At 36.1% G+C, this 19519-nt stretch overlaps 1 protein-coding gene across 1 annotated transcript in view; it reads right to left on the bottom strand.

Annotated features, from left to right (window-relative positions):
• Positions 1 to 13789, bottom strand: part of SerT (Serotonin transporter) — a 135839-nt gene extending 122050 nt beyond the window's left edge. The window contains exon 1 of the mRNA XM_089105388.1: positions 13679 to 13789. The gene's annotated coding sequence lies outside the window, so the exon portion shown is untranslated. The remainder of the gene's footprint in view (positions 1 to 13678) is intronic.
• Between the last annotated feature and the right edge of the window lie 5730 nt (positions 13790 to 19519).

Genomic DNA, 19519 nt, shown 5'->3' with positions numbered 1-19519 from the left:
TCCTATAGTAGCAGTGACTTCATATCAATATGTAATAAAGCAGAACAGTACAAAGGTTAAAAAAAGGCTGCTAAAAAAAGAGAACCTACAGAAGTTTAGAGAGGAACTAAGTATCCTGTCTTGGAAACCAGTTTATGAAGAATCTGAAAGTGCTTTCGCGGCATTCGATAAGTTCAAGCACATATTATAGCCAATATTTGACAGAACTTGCTCAGTAAAGAGAATAAAGGTGAGGAAAAAGGATCCCCGGAAACCTTGGGTAGATATGGAGCTACTAGATTTAATTAGAGAGAGAAATACATTGTATATGAGTTACTTAAATAGTAACCATGTCAAGATCTAACGGAATTTAAACAAATCCGTAATCAAGTAAATTGGCTATGGCGGTCATGCATCCGCTAATATTATGGATATAAATTTAAGGAAAATAAAGGAAATACGAAAACGACTTGGAATATTATAAACGAAATCGTAAATAAGAAGAAAGAGACCAAGAATCCTGCTAGTCTGATCTTTGATGGTATATTTGTTGATGGAAATGAAGAGGTGGCTAATTTCTTTGGTGAATATTTTTCTAAGATTGGTGAATCAATAAGTGAGAATCCATACGATGAAAATAATGAAATTATTGAGACGTTTAGTGATGAAACGGGAGTTGGATTGGAAATGTCTGCAGATGAAACGAATGTTGAAGAATTAAAACAGATAATAGGATTGGTAAAATCAAGTTCTCCAGGGAATGATGGAATTAATCTGAAAGTGTTCAAGCATGTTATGGTATATTTGTTGCCTTGTATTGTTTATTTGATTAACCTTTCTTTGAAGAAAGATGAATTTCCTACTCGGCTGAAAGAAGCTAAAGTTATTCCGCTTCACAAAGAAGGTTCAAAGACTGATCCGTCTTGGAGGCCGATTTAAATATTGCCCCTATTAGCTAAGATGTATGAAAAGTGATGCATCGACGGCTTTATAACCATCTGACTACTTACTTTTTTCTAAGTGATACCAAGTTTGGATTCAGTAAAAACCACTCTGCAATACATGAAGTCCAGCACCTAACAGATTTCATCAATGGTGCTCTCTAAAAAAGCGTACTGGTAATTTCAGTATTTATAGACTTTAGAAAGGCTTTTGACACGGTGGTTCATAAAACTGTATGAAATAGGCTAAGCCGCTTGGGGATCCAAGGGGCTATTCTGAAATTGTTTGAATATTATCTTAACCAGCGCATTATTAGAGTCTATATTAAAAATTATATGTCAAAAACTTTTATCTTTAAGTCTTGTGTGCCTCAAGGTTCAATACTTGAGCCACTTCTTTATATACTTTACGTTGATACAATGCGTTTTTATATATCAGATGCACTTATAACGTCTTTTGCTGATGACACGGTGTTTACGATTACAGCTACTTGTCTGAACCAATTAATTGAGAAGACAAATCAGTCCTTCTCTTAATTGATAAATATTACAAATTATAGGTACTTGATAGCGAATATTTCAAAAACAAATTTCATGATATTTTGTAGAAATATAGTTTCATGTGTTGTATATAGTGCAATTGTTTTAAACTATGAATATTATAAAGAATGCACATAGTGTTAAATACTTGGGCTTGAGTCTTAATTTTAATTTAAGTTGGAAATCACATTGTGATCTTGTGGCAGTTAAGATTTCAAGAGGTTTGGGTGTGATAAGAAGACTGAAAAATCAACTACCGTCAATTTTTTTACTTTTACTATATCATTCTATTGTTAGCCCTTATTTATCGTATGGTTGCATGCTATGGACTAGTAGTTTTATTTCAAGTTTTAGAAAGGTCCAAATTTTACAGAATAAAATAGTTCGTATTTTAGGTAATTAAATTCAGTTTGAAAATAGCACGTTAAATTGCTTTACAAATTTGAAAATTTTAAACATTTATCAGTTACGGGATTACCAGTTAGCAATTTTTATTTATCAATGTTTGAATAAGAGTTCACCGGAGCTATTTTTGGGAAATTTTTAAAACTAATTCTTCTTATTACTGTTATGAGACTAGAAATGCGAATGACCTTGGATCGGAGCTCCGGAATACTCAACTTGCTGCGTTTCTACCTCGTTTTGCGGGACCAGGGGTGTGGAATTCCCTCCCGGATGCAATTAGACAAGTTGATAATGTAGGCCAGCTCAAGAGTAGATTGAAGCGTTACCTTTTGGGTTATAATCTGAATGATTAATGTTTGGTTTGAAAATTGTTTGGACAGATAATGGTCGCATTTTCGTGAAATTACTCAGCCAAAGCGCACGGAGTCGGCTCTATAGCCTAGTTGATACTTATTGATTTTGTCATAGTTGATTTAGTTAGATGTATCTTTTTTTTTTTTTTTTTTTTTTTTTTTTTTTTTCGAGTGTATGTTTTAAGGATGATATGTGATATTTCTCACTTGCGATTTCTAGAGTGTAATCCTTTTAGAGTAGGAGATGTTCTTTATGTTGATTCAGTTCAAGTGCTGATTTTTCCCCTTAAAGAGATAGTTTTTATGTGGATGTAGAGCTTTATAATAATGGATTTGCAGCCATCGTAAACAAACCTTCGGGTTTTTATAGATGGCCGCTGTAAATTTGTTTGTATTTTTTTATGTTAAATAAATTAATTTGAATTTGAATTTGACTAGTCTATTAAAAAAAGCACTAGACCTTTCAATTTCCAATCGAATGAGCTCTTTTTGAAGTTTCTACGACAATATTTTCTGTAAAAAACCTCATATGCCCCCAGGGCATAACTTACAATCATTGTCTTGAAGGCTGTTGGGGGGGGGAGGGGTTGTAATCCACAAAGACCTAATTTCCAGAACTTTCAACTACGTTGAATAAAATGGCTAGCCCTTTCAATTTCCAATCGACTGAGCCCTTTTTGAAGTTTGAACTTACAAACCTTGCCCTGAGAGCCTTGGGGGTTTGTCATCCTCAAATACATAACATCCAGAAATTTAAACTACGTTGAAGAAAATACGCATCTCAAAATTTTAATTTCATGTGTTTGAGGAAATGGTGGGCGTGAGAGGGGGGTTAGTTGCTTCTCAATCACTTTCGACTAAAAGCGCACTAGCCCTTTCAATTTCCAATCAAATGATTTTTTTTTGAAGTTTCTACGACATCGCTTTGTCTAAAAACCTTATATGCCCCCCGGGCATAACTGACAACCCTTGCCCTGAGGTTTCTGAGGGGATTATCATCCTCAACGACCTAATTTCCAGAACTTTTAACTACGTTGAACAAAATGGATATCTCAAAATTTTGATTGCATGTGTTTGGAGAAATGGTGGGTGTGAGAGGGGGGTTATTTTCCCTCCAATTACTTTCAACTATTAAAAAGGGCACTAGCCCTTTCAATTCCCAATCCAGTGAGCCCTTTTTGAAGTTTTTACGATAACACTTTCTGTAAAACCCTTATACGCCCCAAGGACATAACTTGCAACCCTTGCCCTGAGGGCTGTAGGGGGAGTGTCATCTTCAAAGACCTAATTTTCAGAACTTATGACTGCTTTGAACAAAATGGATATCTCAAAATATTGATTGGATGCGTTTGGGGAAATGGTGGGCGTTAGAGGGGGGTTAGTGGCCCTCCAATTACATTCACCTATTAGAAAGGGCACTAGCCCTTTCAATTTCAAATCCAGTGAGCCCTTTTCGAAGTGATTATCACAACGCTTTCTATAAAAACCTTATATGCCCCCTGGGCATAACTTCCAACCCTTGCCCGGTGGGGCATGGGGGGGGGGGGGTTATGATCCTAAAAGACATAATATCCAGAACTTTTCAATATGTTGAAAAAATTGCAATCTCAAAATATTGATTGGATGTGTTTGGGGAAATGTTGGGCGTGAGATGGGGGTTAGTTTCTTTCCAATCAGTTTCGACTAGTCTATTAAAAAAGGCACTAGCTCTTTCAATTCCTAATCGAATGAGCCCTTTTCGATGTTTTTACTACAACACTTTCTATAAAAGCCTTATATGCCCCATGGACATAACTTGCAACCCTTGCCCTGAGTGCTATAGGGGGAGTGTCATCTTCAAAGACCTAATTTCCGGAACTTTCAACTACGTTGAATAAAATGGCTAGCCCTTTCAATTTCCAATCGACTGAGCCCTTTTTGAAGTTTGAACTTGCAACCCTTGCCCTGAGCGGTTTGGGGGTTTGTCATCCTCAGACATAACATCCAGAAATTTAAACTACGTTGAAGAAAATACGTATCTCAAAATTTTAATTTGATGTGTTTGGGGAAATGGTGGGCGTGAGAGGGGGGTTAGTTGCTTCTCAATCACTTTCGACTATTAAAAAGGGCACTAGCCCTTTCAATTTCCAATCAAATGAGTTTTTTTTACGTTTCTACGACATCACTTTCTATAAAAACCTTATATGCCCCCCGGGCATAACTGACAACCCTTGCCCTGAGGTTTTTGAGGGGATTATCATCGTCAACGACCTAATTTCCAGAACTTATAACTACGTTGAACAAAATGGATATCTGAAAATTTTGATTGCATGTGTTTGGAGAAATGGTGGGCGTGAGACGGGGGTTATTTTCCCTCCAATTACTTTCAACTATTAAAAAGGGCACTAGCCCTTTCAATTCCCAATCCAGTGAGCCCTTTTTGAAGTTTTTACGACAACACTTTCTATAAAAGCCTTATATGCCCCATGGACATAACTTGCAACCCTTGCTCTGAGGGCTGTAGGGGGAGTATCATCTTCAAAGACCTAATTTTCAGACCTTATGACTGCTTTGAACAAAATGGATATCTCATAATTATGATCGGATGCGTTTGCGGAAATGGTGGGCGTAAGAGGGAGATTAGTTTCTTTCCAATCAGTTTCGACTAGTCTATTAAAAAAAGGCACTAGCCCTTTCAATTCCCAATCGAATGAGCCCTTTTTGAAGTTTTTACGACAACACTTTCTATAAAAGCCTTATATGCCTCATGGACATAACTTGCAACCCTTGCCCTGAGGGCTGTAGGGGGAGGGGGGGTTGTTATTTTCAAAGACCTAATTTCCGGAACTTTCAACTACGTTGAATAAAATGGCTAGCCCTTTCAATTTCCAATCGACTGAGCCCTTTTTGAAGTTTGAACTTACAACCCTTGCCCTGAGGGGTTTGAGGGTTTGTCATCCTCAAAGACATAACATCCAGAAATTTAAACTAAGTTGAAGAAAATACGTATCAAAAGGGCACTAGCCCTTTCAATTCCCAATCCAGTGAGCCCTTTTTGAAGTTTTTACGACAACACTTTCTATAAAAGCCTTATATGCCCCATGGACATAACTTGCAACCCTTGCCCTGAGGGCTGTAGGGGGAGTGTCATCTTCAAAGACCTAATTTTCAGAACTTATGACTGCTTTGAACAAAATGGATATCTCAAAATATTGATTGAATGCGTTTGGGGAAATGGTGGGCGTAAGAGGGGGATTAGTTGCCCTCCAATTACATTCACCTACTAGAAAGGGCACTAGCCCTTTCAATTTCAAATCGAGTGAGCCCTTTTCGAAGTTTTTACGACAACGCTTTCTAGGTCTAAAGGAAAAAAATAAATAAATAATACATTGTGCCAACATTGTTCTTTACTTAGGTAGCGCTATTGCGCTGCCTATGATTAAGAGTGACTCTTTTTTACCAGGCTCTTACAATATGCAAACTAAAAGGGGGCACAAGGGCCTTTTGGTCAAGCCTTCCCGTTAAATATCCAGATTCTAGATTTCACTCTTATTTTTCGTGACATATACCTATTTCACTGAGGGTGGTTTAAACAAATTCCCCTCTCAGACTAAATTCTGGCACGCGTGCCTTGCTCCAGCCATTCCTAATCCTCTGACTATTCTTTAATTCCTGACAACTAAAATCCACACTGCTTAAATTACCATTAGCAAATCTTTATTTGTGTCTACTACTCTTATTGGTACCGTGAGTAGGTTGTCTCCTTTACCCCCTTCCTTCTGAATAACTAATTTAAATCTCCAAGTTTTTCCACTCCAAGTGTAGTTCTTCGAGTGGAAACCAATAGTCGGTAAATAAGAAAAGGGTAGAGCAACAAGCTTAGAAGCATTGTGTTTAATACCAAAATTTTAGTATTTTTGTATTTAGTTTATGTAGATCCACTCTTACAAAATTTATTAATACAGAACCATATGAACAGATAGCCGTGACTAGACCCCGGAAGTAAATCTATTCTTTTTTCCACTACCAAGCGCTGTTTTTCGTTTTGTAGGGTTGTTGTGGCAACTTTCTTACCATCTTGTTTTTTCCTATTATCATATATAAAAATCATCAAAAGTGAGAGTAAATCGAAAATGTAAATAATTTCCTAGACTACACTGCCTTTCCATTGCAGAATCTAATAAATGAAAATATTGAGAGAGAAAATGGGTATAATGTTAAACAAAGCAGTGGAACAAAAAAACTTTAAATATTAAAAATCCTAATAATAAAAATAATAAGAAATAAGCAAACTTATTGTTTTCATTCTCATTAGACATTTGTTTATGGGGAGAGAAAATGTTGCTATTTTCCATCGTGCCAACAGTGTGACACATATCACTTGCATTTTTCCTTACTGAATGAAACCCAAATGCTTTGCTTTTGTAACTATTAGAAGCTTCTTATTGCCATAAATAATTATATTTCCTTAGGATCTCTCTAGAATCTCGATTGAGTTTTAGTGAGGGGTTTACTATTTGATCCCAATCTCAAGAGACTATCTATCCACGATTAGACTCTAAAACTATCTGTTTTAAAATTACCATCAAAGGTAAGGTTTATATGTACACCTAAGAGTGATTAAACTGAGAATGAGCAAAACTTAGAAGATATTGAACAGAAAAGGCTATCCTTTCCCTGCCCCTCGTGTTTCTTGTTTCTTCTTGCTCCTTTTTTTGGTTCCTCTGCTTAGTTTAAACATTATACCGTTTTTCTCTCTGTATTTTCATTTTTTGAATTCTGTTAAAATCTGAAACAAGCGAAAATTAGCTTTTATGAGTTGGCAAACAGGAAATTATCAGAAATTACTATAAATGAAGAAAAGAAACCATACTGAACAGAGATTGCAATGAACAATGGAATTAAACTTAGGATAAACTGATATTACCAAACATAAGTGTGGTGCTGTGACCCATCCCACCAACAAAAAAGCTAGACCCTCGTCTTTGTTTCCCTATACAATTAAATAGGTTTTATAGCTGAAATTGAAAGTTTTCCGACTGCAGTTTTGGGAAAGCACGCATTAAAAAGAAGAAAATCATGACAAAAGTAATCTTCTTTTTGAAATAGCATATCTAAATCAACTATCATGAATGTTCTGTGTCTTGAAATTTTTTAAGCAAGGAAATATGGTGCTGTCATTTTGAAGCCTCTCAGAAGGCTAGAATAGTCATTTGTGGATGATTTGAAAAGAGTTGCAAAAAAATACTGACTCGCGCAAAATATTATTGTATTCCATGTAATTGTACAAGATATGGGGCTTGTCAGGAGTTGACGGGTGTAAGAACGAGTTGAACAAGTTGGAGGGCTCAGGTGCCCTGATACTTTCTACTCGCAGAACCAGAGAGGAACGAAAAATCACAGATGTGAAGGGCCTACTTTCCAATTAGGTTCCTAATTTATATTGTGAAAACAAATACTTATTGGGGCAAAATATTCATTGTATTAGGTACTGAGTTTTTTTAATTTATAACGTCTTGATCACATTAATATTTTTATTTTATAAATAAATTCTGATTTCCTAGGATATCAGCTCTTTACGATTTGTATTTCTTTTATTATCTGTTCTTTATTTTTCCAATTTAATTATTGCTATGTAAATTTTGTTTCTAAGAAGGTCTTTAGACATTTATTAAAATACTCTCTCTTTGCTTCAGTTGTTTTCTTCTCTAAGTGTAATGTTTAATGAATTTAGTCTCCCAATTCATTTTCTGGGTAATTTATGTGGATAGTTATCTTATTATTGAAAAATTTAAGTTTTCAGCTTTTTTTCAGAAGAGAAACGATTTTAATTAGAGAGATCAAAAAATGTGTAACCCTTTTTCCAATTAAATAATAAAACCCTTTTTTCCAATCAAATAAATTTTTATTTTGGCACACCGTACATGAATTGATTCTCTTGTCTCTTATCTTGTAATCACAGACAATTTAACCCTCTTCTTGATGTCATGGAGTCACCATAGGTTCGATACAATCATCATGGGAAAAATACAAATTCTTCCTTCAAAACCTTTTTAGATCGTTTTATTGGCCAGAAATCTCAATATGCCAGTTAAGAAAAAACCTATGTAGCCAATTTTGAAGCTGGGCCCCAGCACTCGACATGTTGCTACTCTTTCCTCTGGAAAATAGAGGGATCCACAGGGAACACATAGAACGTTGAAGGGTCCCAATGACTTATAATGAGCAGTTGTTGCATTGCCATTTCAATTCGTTTATCCAACGTGTATACACAGTTTTGTAGAAAAATTAAATTATTGTATACCTTGTTACAGTACGATGGATGGAAGTTTGCCTCTTGATCAGAGGTTTGCGGGTTCAATCCTGCCTGTGGTTAGGGTCAAATTATTCTTTAGTTTCTTCTTTAAATGTTGTCTATAGGCTATGGTATCTTCTGTTCTTTTATTGTTGACTGAACATTTCTTCATATCAACTTTCCAAACCCAATAATCATCCGAATCATTTTGAAAAGCAGCTATGTCAGGGTCTAATATTTTTTTCCCTTTTTTAACGTTTTTGAATTGCTGCAATCCCTTGTTAGGTATAGGTTGTTCGTTTGTCCTCTAGGCATTATGAAAGTACTTAGAGCGCCTTTTGTAAATGGACTAATTACGCTTGGTATTTTATACTGAGCCATGTTCCTTTTGTAATGCTTTATTCGTCATGGATGTAATTCTGGTAATGCGATTTCATTAAGTTCATTTTGTTGCGTTAAAAACTGTAAGCTTACTGGTTTTTATTTTGTCATATCTCTCTTTTTATGCTATAAGTGGATTTAAACTAATAGAAAATAATACTTCTTTTAAAATTTTCAGGTATTTCTCTAATTTAAATTAAAAATTTATAATTTTTGATGAAATACCATAAATATTTTGCTGCAAAGAGGGAGGCTTTGAATAGTTTGGAATGGAATAGGAGCGTACGTAGCTGTGCTGGCCAAAGGTGGCTTGGTGCTGCAGTGAGCTAACAGTAGTAGTAGTAGAAATAAAATGTAAAGCTCTGATTTCAGGACATACTCGTATTATTCGCTGTCTTTGGTTAATCGTTCTTTTGTGATTTTTTTAAAATTTAGTTAGCATTGTATATTTTTCTTAATGCCAAAGAGGGTCTTCAGACATTTTGCCAAAATATTAACTATTTACGTATTAAGTATTTCGTATTAACTTTTGCTTTAATGTGTGATAAGCTGAACTAGTTTAATGAGTTTAGTCTGCTTATTCTTTTTCATGTTAGTTTTTATGGATGATTATCTCATTTTCTTCTTATTATAGGCCAATTAAGTTTTCAGTTTTTATTAAGAAAAGAAACAATTTTAATTAGGGCCCAAAGCCTTAGAACATGTCTCTTTTACAAACTGTCAACTACAGATTAGCTCCTAACAGTTCTTAAAGTTTCCAAAACCTCATGATCTTTTAGCGAGCTTTAAATAAAAAGAGGAGATGGAGATTTTGAATCCGGACAAAATCAAAAATTTATATTCATAAAAGATATCAAACTAACCCTACTTTGTAAAAATGGTATACTTAATCTATTATTATTTATTGACCCTATTGAGTTATTTTTTTTTATCTCCATACCTTTCTAGATTTGATTTAGTAATGGATTTAGGTGTTTCAGAATGAAGGTAGTAAAATTAGCTTCTAAAATAGGAATTTCTATAAACATCCATAGCAACGCTTTATTTTTCTTTAATCTGGAGTTACAATCCCACTAAAAAGTTAGGATAACTCAAGTGTTTTTACGCTTATATAAAAAAAACTTCAGAGTATGGTTAATCATTTAGCTTAGCAAGGTACAATTTTGATAATGAGAAGCTTAAATATCAAGTTTGTATTGATATGAATTTGAAAGCCAGTTAATCTTTTTATTTACCATTGCTACCATAAGAAAATATCCTTATTAAAATAACTTTACTCCCTACTTTTTATAAGCTTTTGAATTGACCCCCCCCCCGACAAAAAACTGGCTCAGGCCTAAAAATAGCATTCTAAATGGCTGTTACATCAGTTTCAACGCTGTAGAATTGCATAAGAAAAGTGTTCGATAATGGGTCTTTATGTTCCTATCTTCTTGAGTATTTCCTGCAGAAGGGGTGATTGTAGGAACTAGGCAGAGGCCTAAATCTATCGTAATTACGAAGTACGCATATTACGATGAAGTTTGACTTGACCCACCTGACTTGACCCACCAAAGCCCCGGAGGGAAGAGCTGCAAGCTATGAACTTTGCTCATTGTTTATATGTAGTATTCATTATTGGTAAGTATACAGATCTCGGGGGAATTTTCTGCGGGGGAGGGGTACTTTTTATGAGAAGAATTTCCCGTTCGGAGGAAGCTTTCTGGGGCTGAACTTCCCAGAGTAAATTTTACTCGGGGGTAAATTTGCCAGAATTCACACAGTAAGTTTACTCGTTTTCCGCGGGAGAAATTCCCCAGAGGGGATTATCACCAGAAATAATCCTCCGTGAGAGAAACTTTCCATTGGAGAGGGGGCAGGGAAAAACTTTCCATATAGGGGGGGATTTCCGATATGAATGGAAAAACGATCAGTAATGAAATAAAAAAAGTGTTTTTTTTAATGAGAGGATGCCAGGGAGAATATTTCATGCGGGGTCGTGAGCAAGAAACTTTTTGGGAGACTTTGTAGTAAGGATGGAATTGTGCAGGCATAATTTTCCGAGAGGAGCATTTTACACGGGGGAGCTTTCCAAGAAGGAATTTTTCTCGGAGGGATTTCTTTGGAGAGGGAAGAAGGTTTCCCCGCATTATATGAAAAACTATCAAAAATTAAATGAAAAAAAGTTTTTTCAACTGAAAGTGAGGAGCCAAATTAAAACTTAGAACGAACAGAAATTGTTCCGTATATGAGGGGGACTACTTCCTCCTTAATATCCAGTCGTTTACGCCAAAGTTGGACCTTATGTCCAAATTCTTAAAGAACGACTCCTTAAACACAAGGACCATTTAGTAGCTAACCTTAAGTAATTAATATTTTTTAATGCTTAAAAACTTTAGCGTTAAGAGCGGGGCGTTGAGGTGAAGGTATCCCCTCTCATATACAGAATAATTTCTGTTCGTTCTAAGTTTTAATGTTGTTTCTTTTAATATAATTTAGAGACAGTGTCGTCTACGAAATTATCTATTCAAGGGGGTCGTGATGGCCTTTGACTTATAGAAGATCAAAACCGTGGCGCATATTTGCTCATTTATTTATGAATAAATCGTGTCTTTTTATATGACTGCATGTATCTTAAAAGCGACGGTGACACACAATGTGTGAAGTAACGGTAATCTTAACTGATTACAAGGTTTGTACCTAGTGATGGTTAATATTTAAAGCAGATCTGAAAATGCGAAAACAATAAACACACACTTCTCATGTGTGTAATGGCTAAAATAGAAAAACAAGATATTTTTCTTGCTTGGACCCAAGAAACGGTTACCTCGTATTATGATGGTTGTGATAAACCATCCATAGGTCATTCCTAGGGTAGAACTAAAGTAGATAGTCATAGAATTAAAGGATGAAAGATTGGATTGATTTTGGGTTGTCGCGTGACGGACAAGGATAAGCCTAAGCATGTTTTTTCCTCTCAAGGATTCAATATTTGCTTTCACAGCATATAGGGTTAAAAGAGTGATAACATATAAATTGTCAAACTATGATGTTCCTGTGCGGTGCAACGCACTTAACTTCAAAGATGACTAGGCCAGGGTAGGGGGCCTTTGCCACAGTTTGACAGTAATATTGTCATAAAATGTGTCTTTTTATGTGACGGCATGCATCTTAAAAGCAACGGTGACGCAAAATGTATGAAGTAACGGTGCCCTTAACTGATCACACGGTTCGTATCTAGAGATGGTTAGTATTTAAAGCAGATCCCAAAATGGGAAAACAATAAACACTCACTGTTCAGGTGTGTAGTGGCTAAAAAAGAAGTAAAAGATATTTTTCTTACTTGGACCCAAGATACGGCTACCTCGTATTATGACGGTTTTGATACACCGTTTTTGCTTTTTCCTCCCAAGGATCCAATACTTGCTTGCACAGCATATGGGGTTAAAAGAGTGATACCACGACTTATATAATGTAATTATAAGAAAAATGGTCAAACTAGGGTATTCCTGTGCGATGCGACGTACTTAGCATTAAACATGACTAGAGCCAGGGTAAGGGTCCTTTGCCCCGGTCCCTAAGTCCTAAATTTTTCTGAAGTTCTTGACAAATCTTGTTCTAATTATTAATTTCTTAATCAGTCAAAAAATCTCTCCCCCCGCACCCCGAAAAATTTTGTCAAATATACCTGGCTAGAGCCGCAGTTTGACAGTGATATTAATTAATTCACTCGATTCATGAGAAATTGATCCACTTGTAAACCGAAAGTAATATAACAAAGAGTCACGAACCCTAAACCTTGACCAGTAGTTCATCAATCTGTCTGTGTTAGCGAACTGTAAGTAAAGAGTGACCCGTGCCAACAGGAACCCTAATTCCAAAAGATAGAATTTTAATAATAATATGAATACATAACAAAAGTTTCCGATTTTTACGCTGAATCTAAATACATAAAATGCATTAAGTTTAAAGCTATAAGTTTAAAGTTATTAGCTTGCATGAGTTTAAGCAAAGAAAGGAAACACCCCATAAGGTGGGGTGGTCCTTATGAAATTTACTTCATCAAATTTGGTATTATCGGATGCTTCAATTTGAATATGCAAAACTAGGAAAATTTGCCTTTTTTTTCAAGAAGTTGGTCATGGATGCGTGGTTATTATTTTGTTGTTGCAGCTAATTTTTTTTAAGAGGTGATCGTAGCGAACCAGTGGTCGTAAAATGCCAAGAGATGGCAAATTTGAAAGGATGTTTGAAGATTTAGAGCCCTTTTTGAATAACATAGATTATGCCACAAACAAGCGCCAATTTCTGCCATAGAAAAAAAATTTGGCTGATTTCTGATATTTGGGCGGGAAAAAAAATATATATATATAATTGGGATAATAGCTTGCTAATTCTGGTGCCTAAACAAAATCGGACATGACGCTATCTTCCTGAATATAAGGAGTTAAAAATCTCCCTGTTCTTCTTGAACACTATCAATTAAATTATCTTTCCACTCTAACTGGAAATTGCCCACCCTTTCACTAAATTTTCTTGTATAAAAATTATATTCTGAAATATTATTACTTTAAATTCTTTTTTTTTGGGGGGGGGGGCAGAGGTAGCAAATCAACAAAGAGTTGTTCTCAGTTTTCTCCCATCTTTATTAATGACTTCTGTTTTTCCGCCTACTCTTTCTACATTGATATCACGTTCCCTGATCTATTTTATTGAGCACCGAACACCGTAACTAGTAATCAACATTCCCAACTTTAGGCACTCTTAGATATCGACTTAGACTGCCTCGACTTCACTCTTTTATAATTTGAAAAAATGTCACTTACCCATAAATATGTGGCAAGTCCTTTTGCTTTAGCTTCACAGCTTTAAATAGCCACCCCCTCCAGTCATACCGTCTAAACCTCTCTTCTCTCACTCTAGCTGGCACCAAGTCATCAATTTCAAATAGTTTTACCTGCCTTTAAGATTTAAGATCGACCAATCACAGCGATTTCCGCCGCTGCGCTTGCTTTTAACTGTTATCCCTGGAAATCATATCTTTATAAAAAAAAAAGAAAAAAAGACACGGACAAGCTTGAAAAAGCTGGAAACGAACGAATATCAGACCAGATCTTCTTTCGAAGATCGGTTTAATACAAGCAGAATTTATAGATTTTAATTTAAGATTTTATGGCAACTGAAGCTTATTTAATATTAATTAGCCATGCCGTTACTTGTGACTTTTTTCTCTTTTCTTTTTGCAAAACCAAACAATCAAGACTAGCCAATATTTCCGGCCTTTTTTCATGAGATAGAATTTTCTAAAAAGAATACTTAAACATTGGAAAAATTTCAAGTTTACAGGTGTCCGTTTTATATTTTCAGTAAATCTTTTGGAGAACGTTAAACTGTCAAGGATGTTTGGGCTGTTTTTGTAATAGAATTGTAGTCACTTTGGAACTTGTTCTATTGTGTATTTCATCAAACAATCTCCAATAGCTTGTAATTCATTGGATAATAAATAATAAAGCTTCCCAAAACAGCATTTGCTACCTTTGATAAATTGACATCTTACTTTTGATATAATTCCTGTTTGAACAAAAATTGAAATGTGTTTGCTTTTTAGCTTTTAATTTGATAAACATCAATTTGTTTTATTATGGTGACAGTGAAAATCAAGATAAACCTTAAAACATGTATTGCCACTTAACAGCTTTAGTTCCATGGTCCTATGACGGGTTGCGAATAAAGTTGCACAGCAAAGCTTGCAACTACATCTGGGTACAAAAAGTTTATATCCATTTTATAGTTGTCCTTTGATTGGAATTAATTAAAACACTTTTTTCACAAAATAAGTTTTTCAAAGAAAAGTAAAGAACTCCATTAAACAAAAAATGCGCAAAAATAAAATCAAATAATCTACCAAGCTCGAAACTACCACAAATCAGCATCGATAAATAAATGAAACCCAAAACAAACAAAAATTACAATAAATAACCGAGTCAAACTCAAAACGAACAGAAATTAACATAAGTTGGGCGCAAAACCCCTATGCCTTCCCAAGGCCAGAACAAAATTTGCACTTTACTGAAAAAAATATACATGTTTTTACTTTTTTTCAAATAATTTTAACATTTTGATTACTAAATATCAGCTTATATATGCCAATGCACATTTATTTGTATTTTTTCACTAAAGTTAAAATTTTGTTCTGGCCTTGGGAAGGCAGAGGGTTTTGCGCTCAACTTATGTTAATTTCTGCTCGTTTTGAGTTTGAATCGGTTATTTATTGTAATTTCTGTTCGTTTTGGTTTTCATTTATTTATCGATGCTGATTTGTGGTAGTTTCGAGCTTGGTAGATTATTTGATTTTATTTTTGCTCATTTTTTGTTTAATGAAGTTCTTTACTTTTCTTTGAAAAACTTATTTTGTGGAATTTTTTTTTATAATTAATTTCTGTTCGTTTTATATTGACAAAGTGTTTTCAGAGAAAATGAAAATAATACTTTTTATCTTTTTGTTTTTTAATAATTTATAGTTTGGCATGCTATTTGTATGCTGGAGAAAATTTTTCAACAATTTTTAACAACATACACCCTTTAAAAAATCTGGACACAAATAGTACTGTTTAACATAGTTTCATACCTCCTCTAGTTGACCTGAAATGGAAAACTTGATACCATTCGCAAAAAAATCTTTTTACTTTTTTGATAGCTTTGATACACTTATATTATTTTGATTAGGTTAAATTTTAAGAGCAGAAGTAGCCTCTAAAGTTTGAACATAATACCCTGAATCGTTCTTGGGATAATGCTGAGATTCCTTTTTGGGAATTAGCATTATCACAGTGCATTTTGATTTAATCTTAAGGCAACATTTAGTTTTTAAACATAATGGGCAAATGGGAGGGTGGGAGTGGAAGGGGGATTAGTTACCCTCCAACCAATTTTGACTATTAAAAAGGGCATAGCCCTTTCTATTTTCAATCGAATGAGCCCCTTTCAAAGTTCCCACGACAACTCCTTCGATACGAAGTGCCCTGGTCTAAACAATAACAAAAAAAAAAAATATTACTAATCACTTTCGACTATTAAAAGGGGCACTAGCCCTTTGGGTTTCAAATCGAATGAGCCCTTTTCTGAAGTTTCTACTACAATGTCTTCTATAAAACCTTATATGTCACTACGGCATAACTTAAAACCTTTGCCCTTAGGGCTGTGGCGGAGTATCCTCCTCAAAAACATATTTTCTATCTGAAAATCAACTACGCTAAACAAAGTAGACATCTAAAATCGTTCATTGGATGTATGTGAGAGAATGATGGGCGTGGGGCGGGGGGGGGGGCTAGTTGCACTCCAATCACCTTAGACTATTACAAAGGGCTCTAGCCATTTGAATTTCCTATCGAATGAGCTGTTTTTGAAGTTTCTACAGCAACGCCTTCTATAAAAACATTATATGTTCCCTGGGCATAACTTAAAACCCTTGCCCTGAGGGTTGTGGGGGATTGTCCTTCTCAAAAACATATTTTTATCTGGAAATTAACTAGTCTACGCTAAACAAAATGGATATCTCAAAATTTTGATTGGATGTGTTTGGGTGAATGATGGACGTGGGGTGGGGCTAGTTGCCCTCCAATCAGTTTCGACTATCAAAAAGGGCACTAGCCCTTTGCATTTCCAATCGAATGAGCCCCTTTTGAAGTTTCTATGACAACGCCTTCTATAAAAACTTTATATACCCAACAGACATAACTTAAAACCCTTGCCCTGAGGGTTGTTGGGGAGTGTCCTCCTCAAAAACATATTGTCTATATGAAAATCAACTACGCTGAACAAAATGGCAATATGAAAATTTTGATTTGATGTGTTTGGGGGAATGAAGGTCGTGGGGGAGGGGCTAGTTCCCCTCCAATCACTTTCAACTATTAAAAAGGACACTAGTCCTTTGAATTCCAAATCGAATGAGCCTGTTTTGAAGTTTCTACGACAACGCCTTCTATAAAAACCTTATATGCCCCCAGGGCATAACTTAGAACCTATGCCCTGAGGGTTGTGGGTGAGTGTCCTCCTGAAAACCATGTTTTCTATCTGAAAATCAACTACGCTGAACAAAATTGCTATCACAAAATTGTGCTTGGATGTGTTTGGGGGAACGATGGGCGTGGAGGGGGGGGGGCTAGTTGCCCTCCAATTACTTTCGACTATTAAAAAGGGCACTAGCCCTTTGAATTTCCAATCGAAAGAGCCTGTTTTGAAGTTTCGACGACAACACCTTCTATAAAAACCTTATATGCCCCAGGGCATAACTTAAACCTTTTGCCCTGAGGGTTGTGGGGGAGTGTCCTCCTCAAAAACACATTTTCTATCTGGAAATCAACTACGCTGAACAAAATGGTTATATCACAATTTTGATTGGATGTGTTTAGGTTAATGATGGGCGGGGGGGGGGGTCTATTTGTACTCCAATCGCTTTCGACTATTAAAAAAGGGCACTAGCTCTTTGAATTTCCAATCGAATGGGCCTGTTTTGAAGTTTCTACGACAACACCTTCTATAAAAACCTTATATGCCCCCAGGGCATAACTTAAACCCTTGCCCTGAAGGTTCTGGGAGAGGTTCTCCCTCAAAAAGATATTTACTATCTTGATATCTGCTACGCTGAAAAAATGCCTATCTCAAAATTTTGATTGGATGTGTTTGGGGGAATGATGGGCATGGCGGGTCTAGTTAACCTCCAATCACTTTCGACTATTAAAAGGGGCACTAGCCCTTTGCATTGCCAATCGAATGAGACTGTTTTGAAGTTTCTACGATAACACCTTCTATAAAAACCTTATATGCCCCCAAGGCATAGCTTAAAACCTTTTCTCCGACGGTTGTGGGGGAGTATCCTCCTAAAAAACATATTTTCTATCTGGAAATTAACTACGCTGAAGAAAATGGTTATCTCACAATTTTGATTGGATGTGTTTAGGTTAATGATGGGCGTGGGGGGGTCTTTTTTAACTCCAATCCCTTTCGACTATTAAAAAAGGCCACTAGCTCTTTGAATTTCCAATCAAATGAGCCTGTTTTGAAGTTTCTACGACAACGCCTTCTATAAAAACATTAAATGCCCCCTGGGCATAACTTAAAACCCTTGCCCTGAGGGTTGTGGGGGATTGTCCTTCTAAAAAACATATTTTTATCTGGAAATTAACTAGTCTACGCTAAACAAAATGGATATCTCAAAATTTTGATTGGATGTGTTTGGGTGAATGATGGACGTGGGGTGGGGCTAGTTGCCCTCCAATCATTTTCGACTATTACAAAGGGAACTAGCCCTTTGAATTTCCAATCAAATGAGCCCCTTTTGAAGTTTCTATGACAACTCATTCAATAAAAACTTTATATACCCCAGGACATAACTTAAAACCCTTGCCCTGAGGGTTGTTGGGGAGTGTCCTCCTCAAAAACATATTTTCTATCTGAAAATCAACTACGCTGAACAAAATGGCAATCTCAAAATTTTTATTTGATGTGTTTGGGGGAATGATGGTCGTGGGGGAGGGGTAGTTCCCCCCCCCCCAATCACTTTCAACTATTAAAAAGGGCACTAGCCCTTTGAATTCCAAATCGAATGAGCCTGTTTTGAAGTTTCTACGACAACACCTTCTATAAAAACCTTATATGCCCCCAGGGCATAACTTAAAACCTTTGCCACTTAAAACAAGGGCATAACTTCACCTACAACCTGAGGTTTGTGGGTGAGTGTCCTCCTCAAAAACATGTTTTCTATCTGAAAATCTACTACGCTGAACAAAATTGTTATCTCAAAATTTTGATTGGATGTGTTTGGGGGAACGATGGGCGTGGGGGGGGGGGGGGGCTAGTTTCCCTCCAATCACTTTTGATTATTAAAAAGGGCAATAGCCCTTTGAATTTCTAATCGAAAGAGCCTGTTTTGAAGTTTCGATGACAACACCTTCTTTAAAAACCTTGTATGCCCCCTGGGCATAACTTAAACCTTTTGCCCTGAGGGTTGTGGGGGAGTGTCCTCCTCAAAAACACATGTTCTATCTGGAAATCAACTACGCTGAACAAAATGGTTGTATCACAATTTTTATTGGATGTCTTTAGGTTTATGATGGGCGAGGGGGGGGGGTCTAGTTGTACTCCAATCGCTTTTGACTATTAAAAAAGGGCACTAGCTCTTTGAATATCCAATCGAATGAGCCTGTTTTGAAGTTTCTACGATAACGCCTTCTATAAAAACCTTATATGGCCCCAGGGCATAACTTAAAACCCTTCCCCCGAGGGTTGTGGGGGAGTGTCCTCCTCAAAAAGATATTTTCTATCTGGAAATCAGCTACGCTGACAAAATACCTTTCTCAAAATTTTTATTGGATGTGTTTGGGAGAATGCTTGGCGTGAGGGGGGGGGCTAGTTGCCTTCCAATCACTTTCGGCTATTAAGAAGGGCACTAGAACTCTCGATTTCCAATCGAATGAATCCCTTTTGAAGTCTCTACGACGACCCCTTCTAGATGAAGTGCCCCCAGGGTATAACTTAAAACCCTTGCCCCGAGGGTTATGGGAGAGTGTCCTCCTCAAAATTATATTTTCTATCAGGAAATCAGATACGCTAACAAAATACCTATCTCAAATTTTTTATTGAATGTGTTTGGGGGAATGATGGGCGTG

Source organism: Artemia sp. Qi Xiang Cuo, chromosome 19 (assembly GCF_049724085.1).
Source record: "Artemia sp. Qi Xiang Cuo chromosome 19, ASM4972408v1, whole genome shotgun sequence".
NCBI classification, from domain to species: Eukaryota; Metazoa; Arthropoda; class Branchiopoda; order Anostraca; family Artemiidae; genus Artemia; species Artemia sp. Qi Xiang Cuo.
This window is presented reverse-complemented; position numbering and strand designations above follow the sequence as displayed.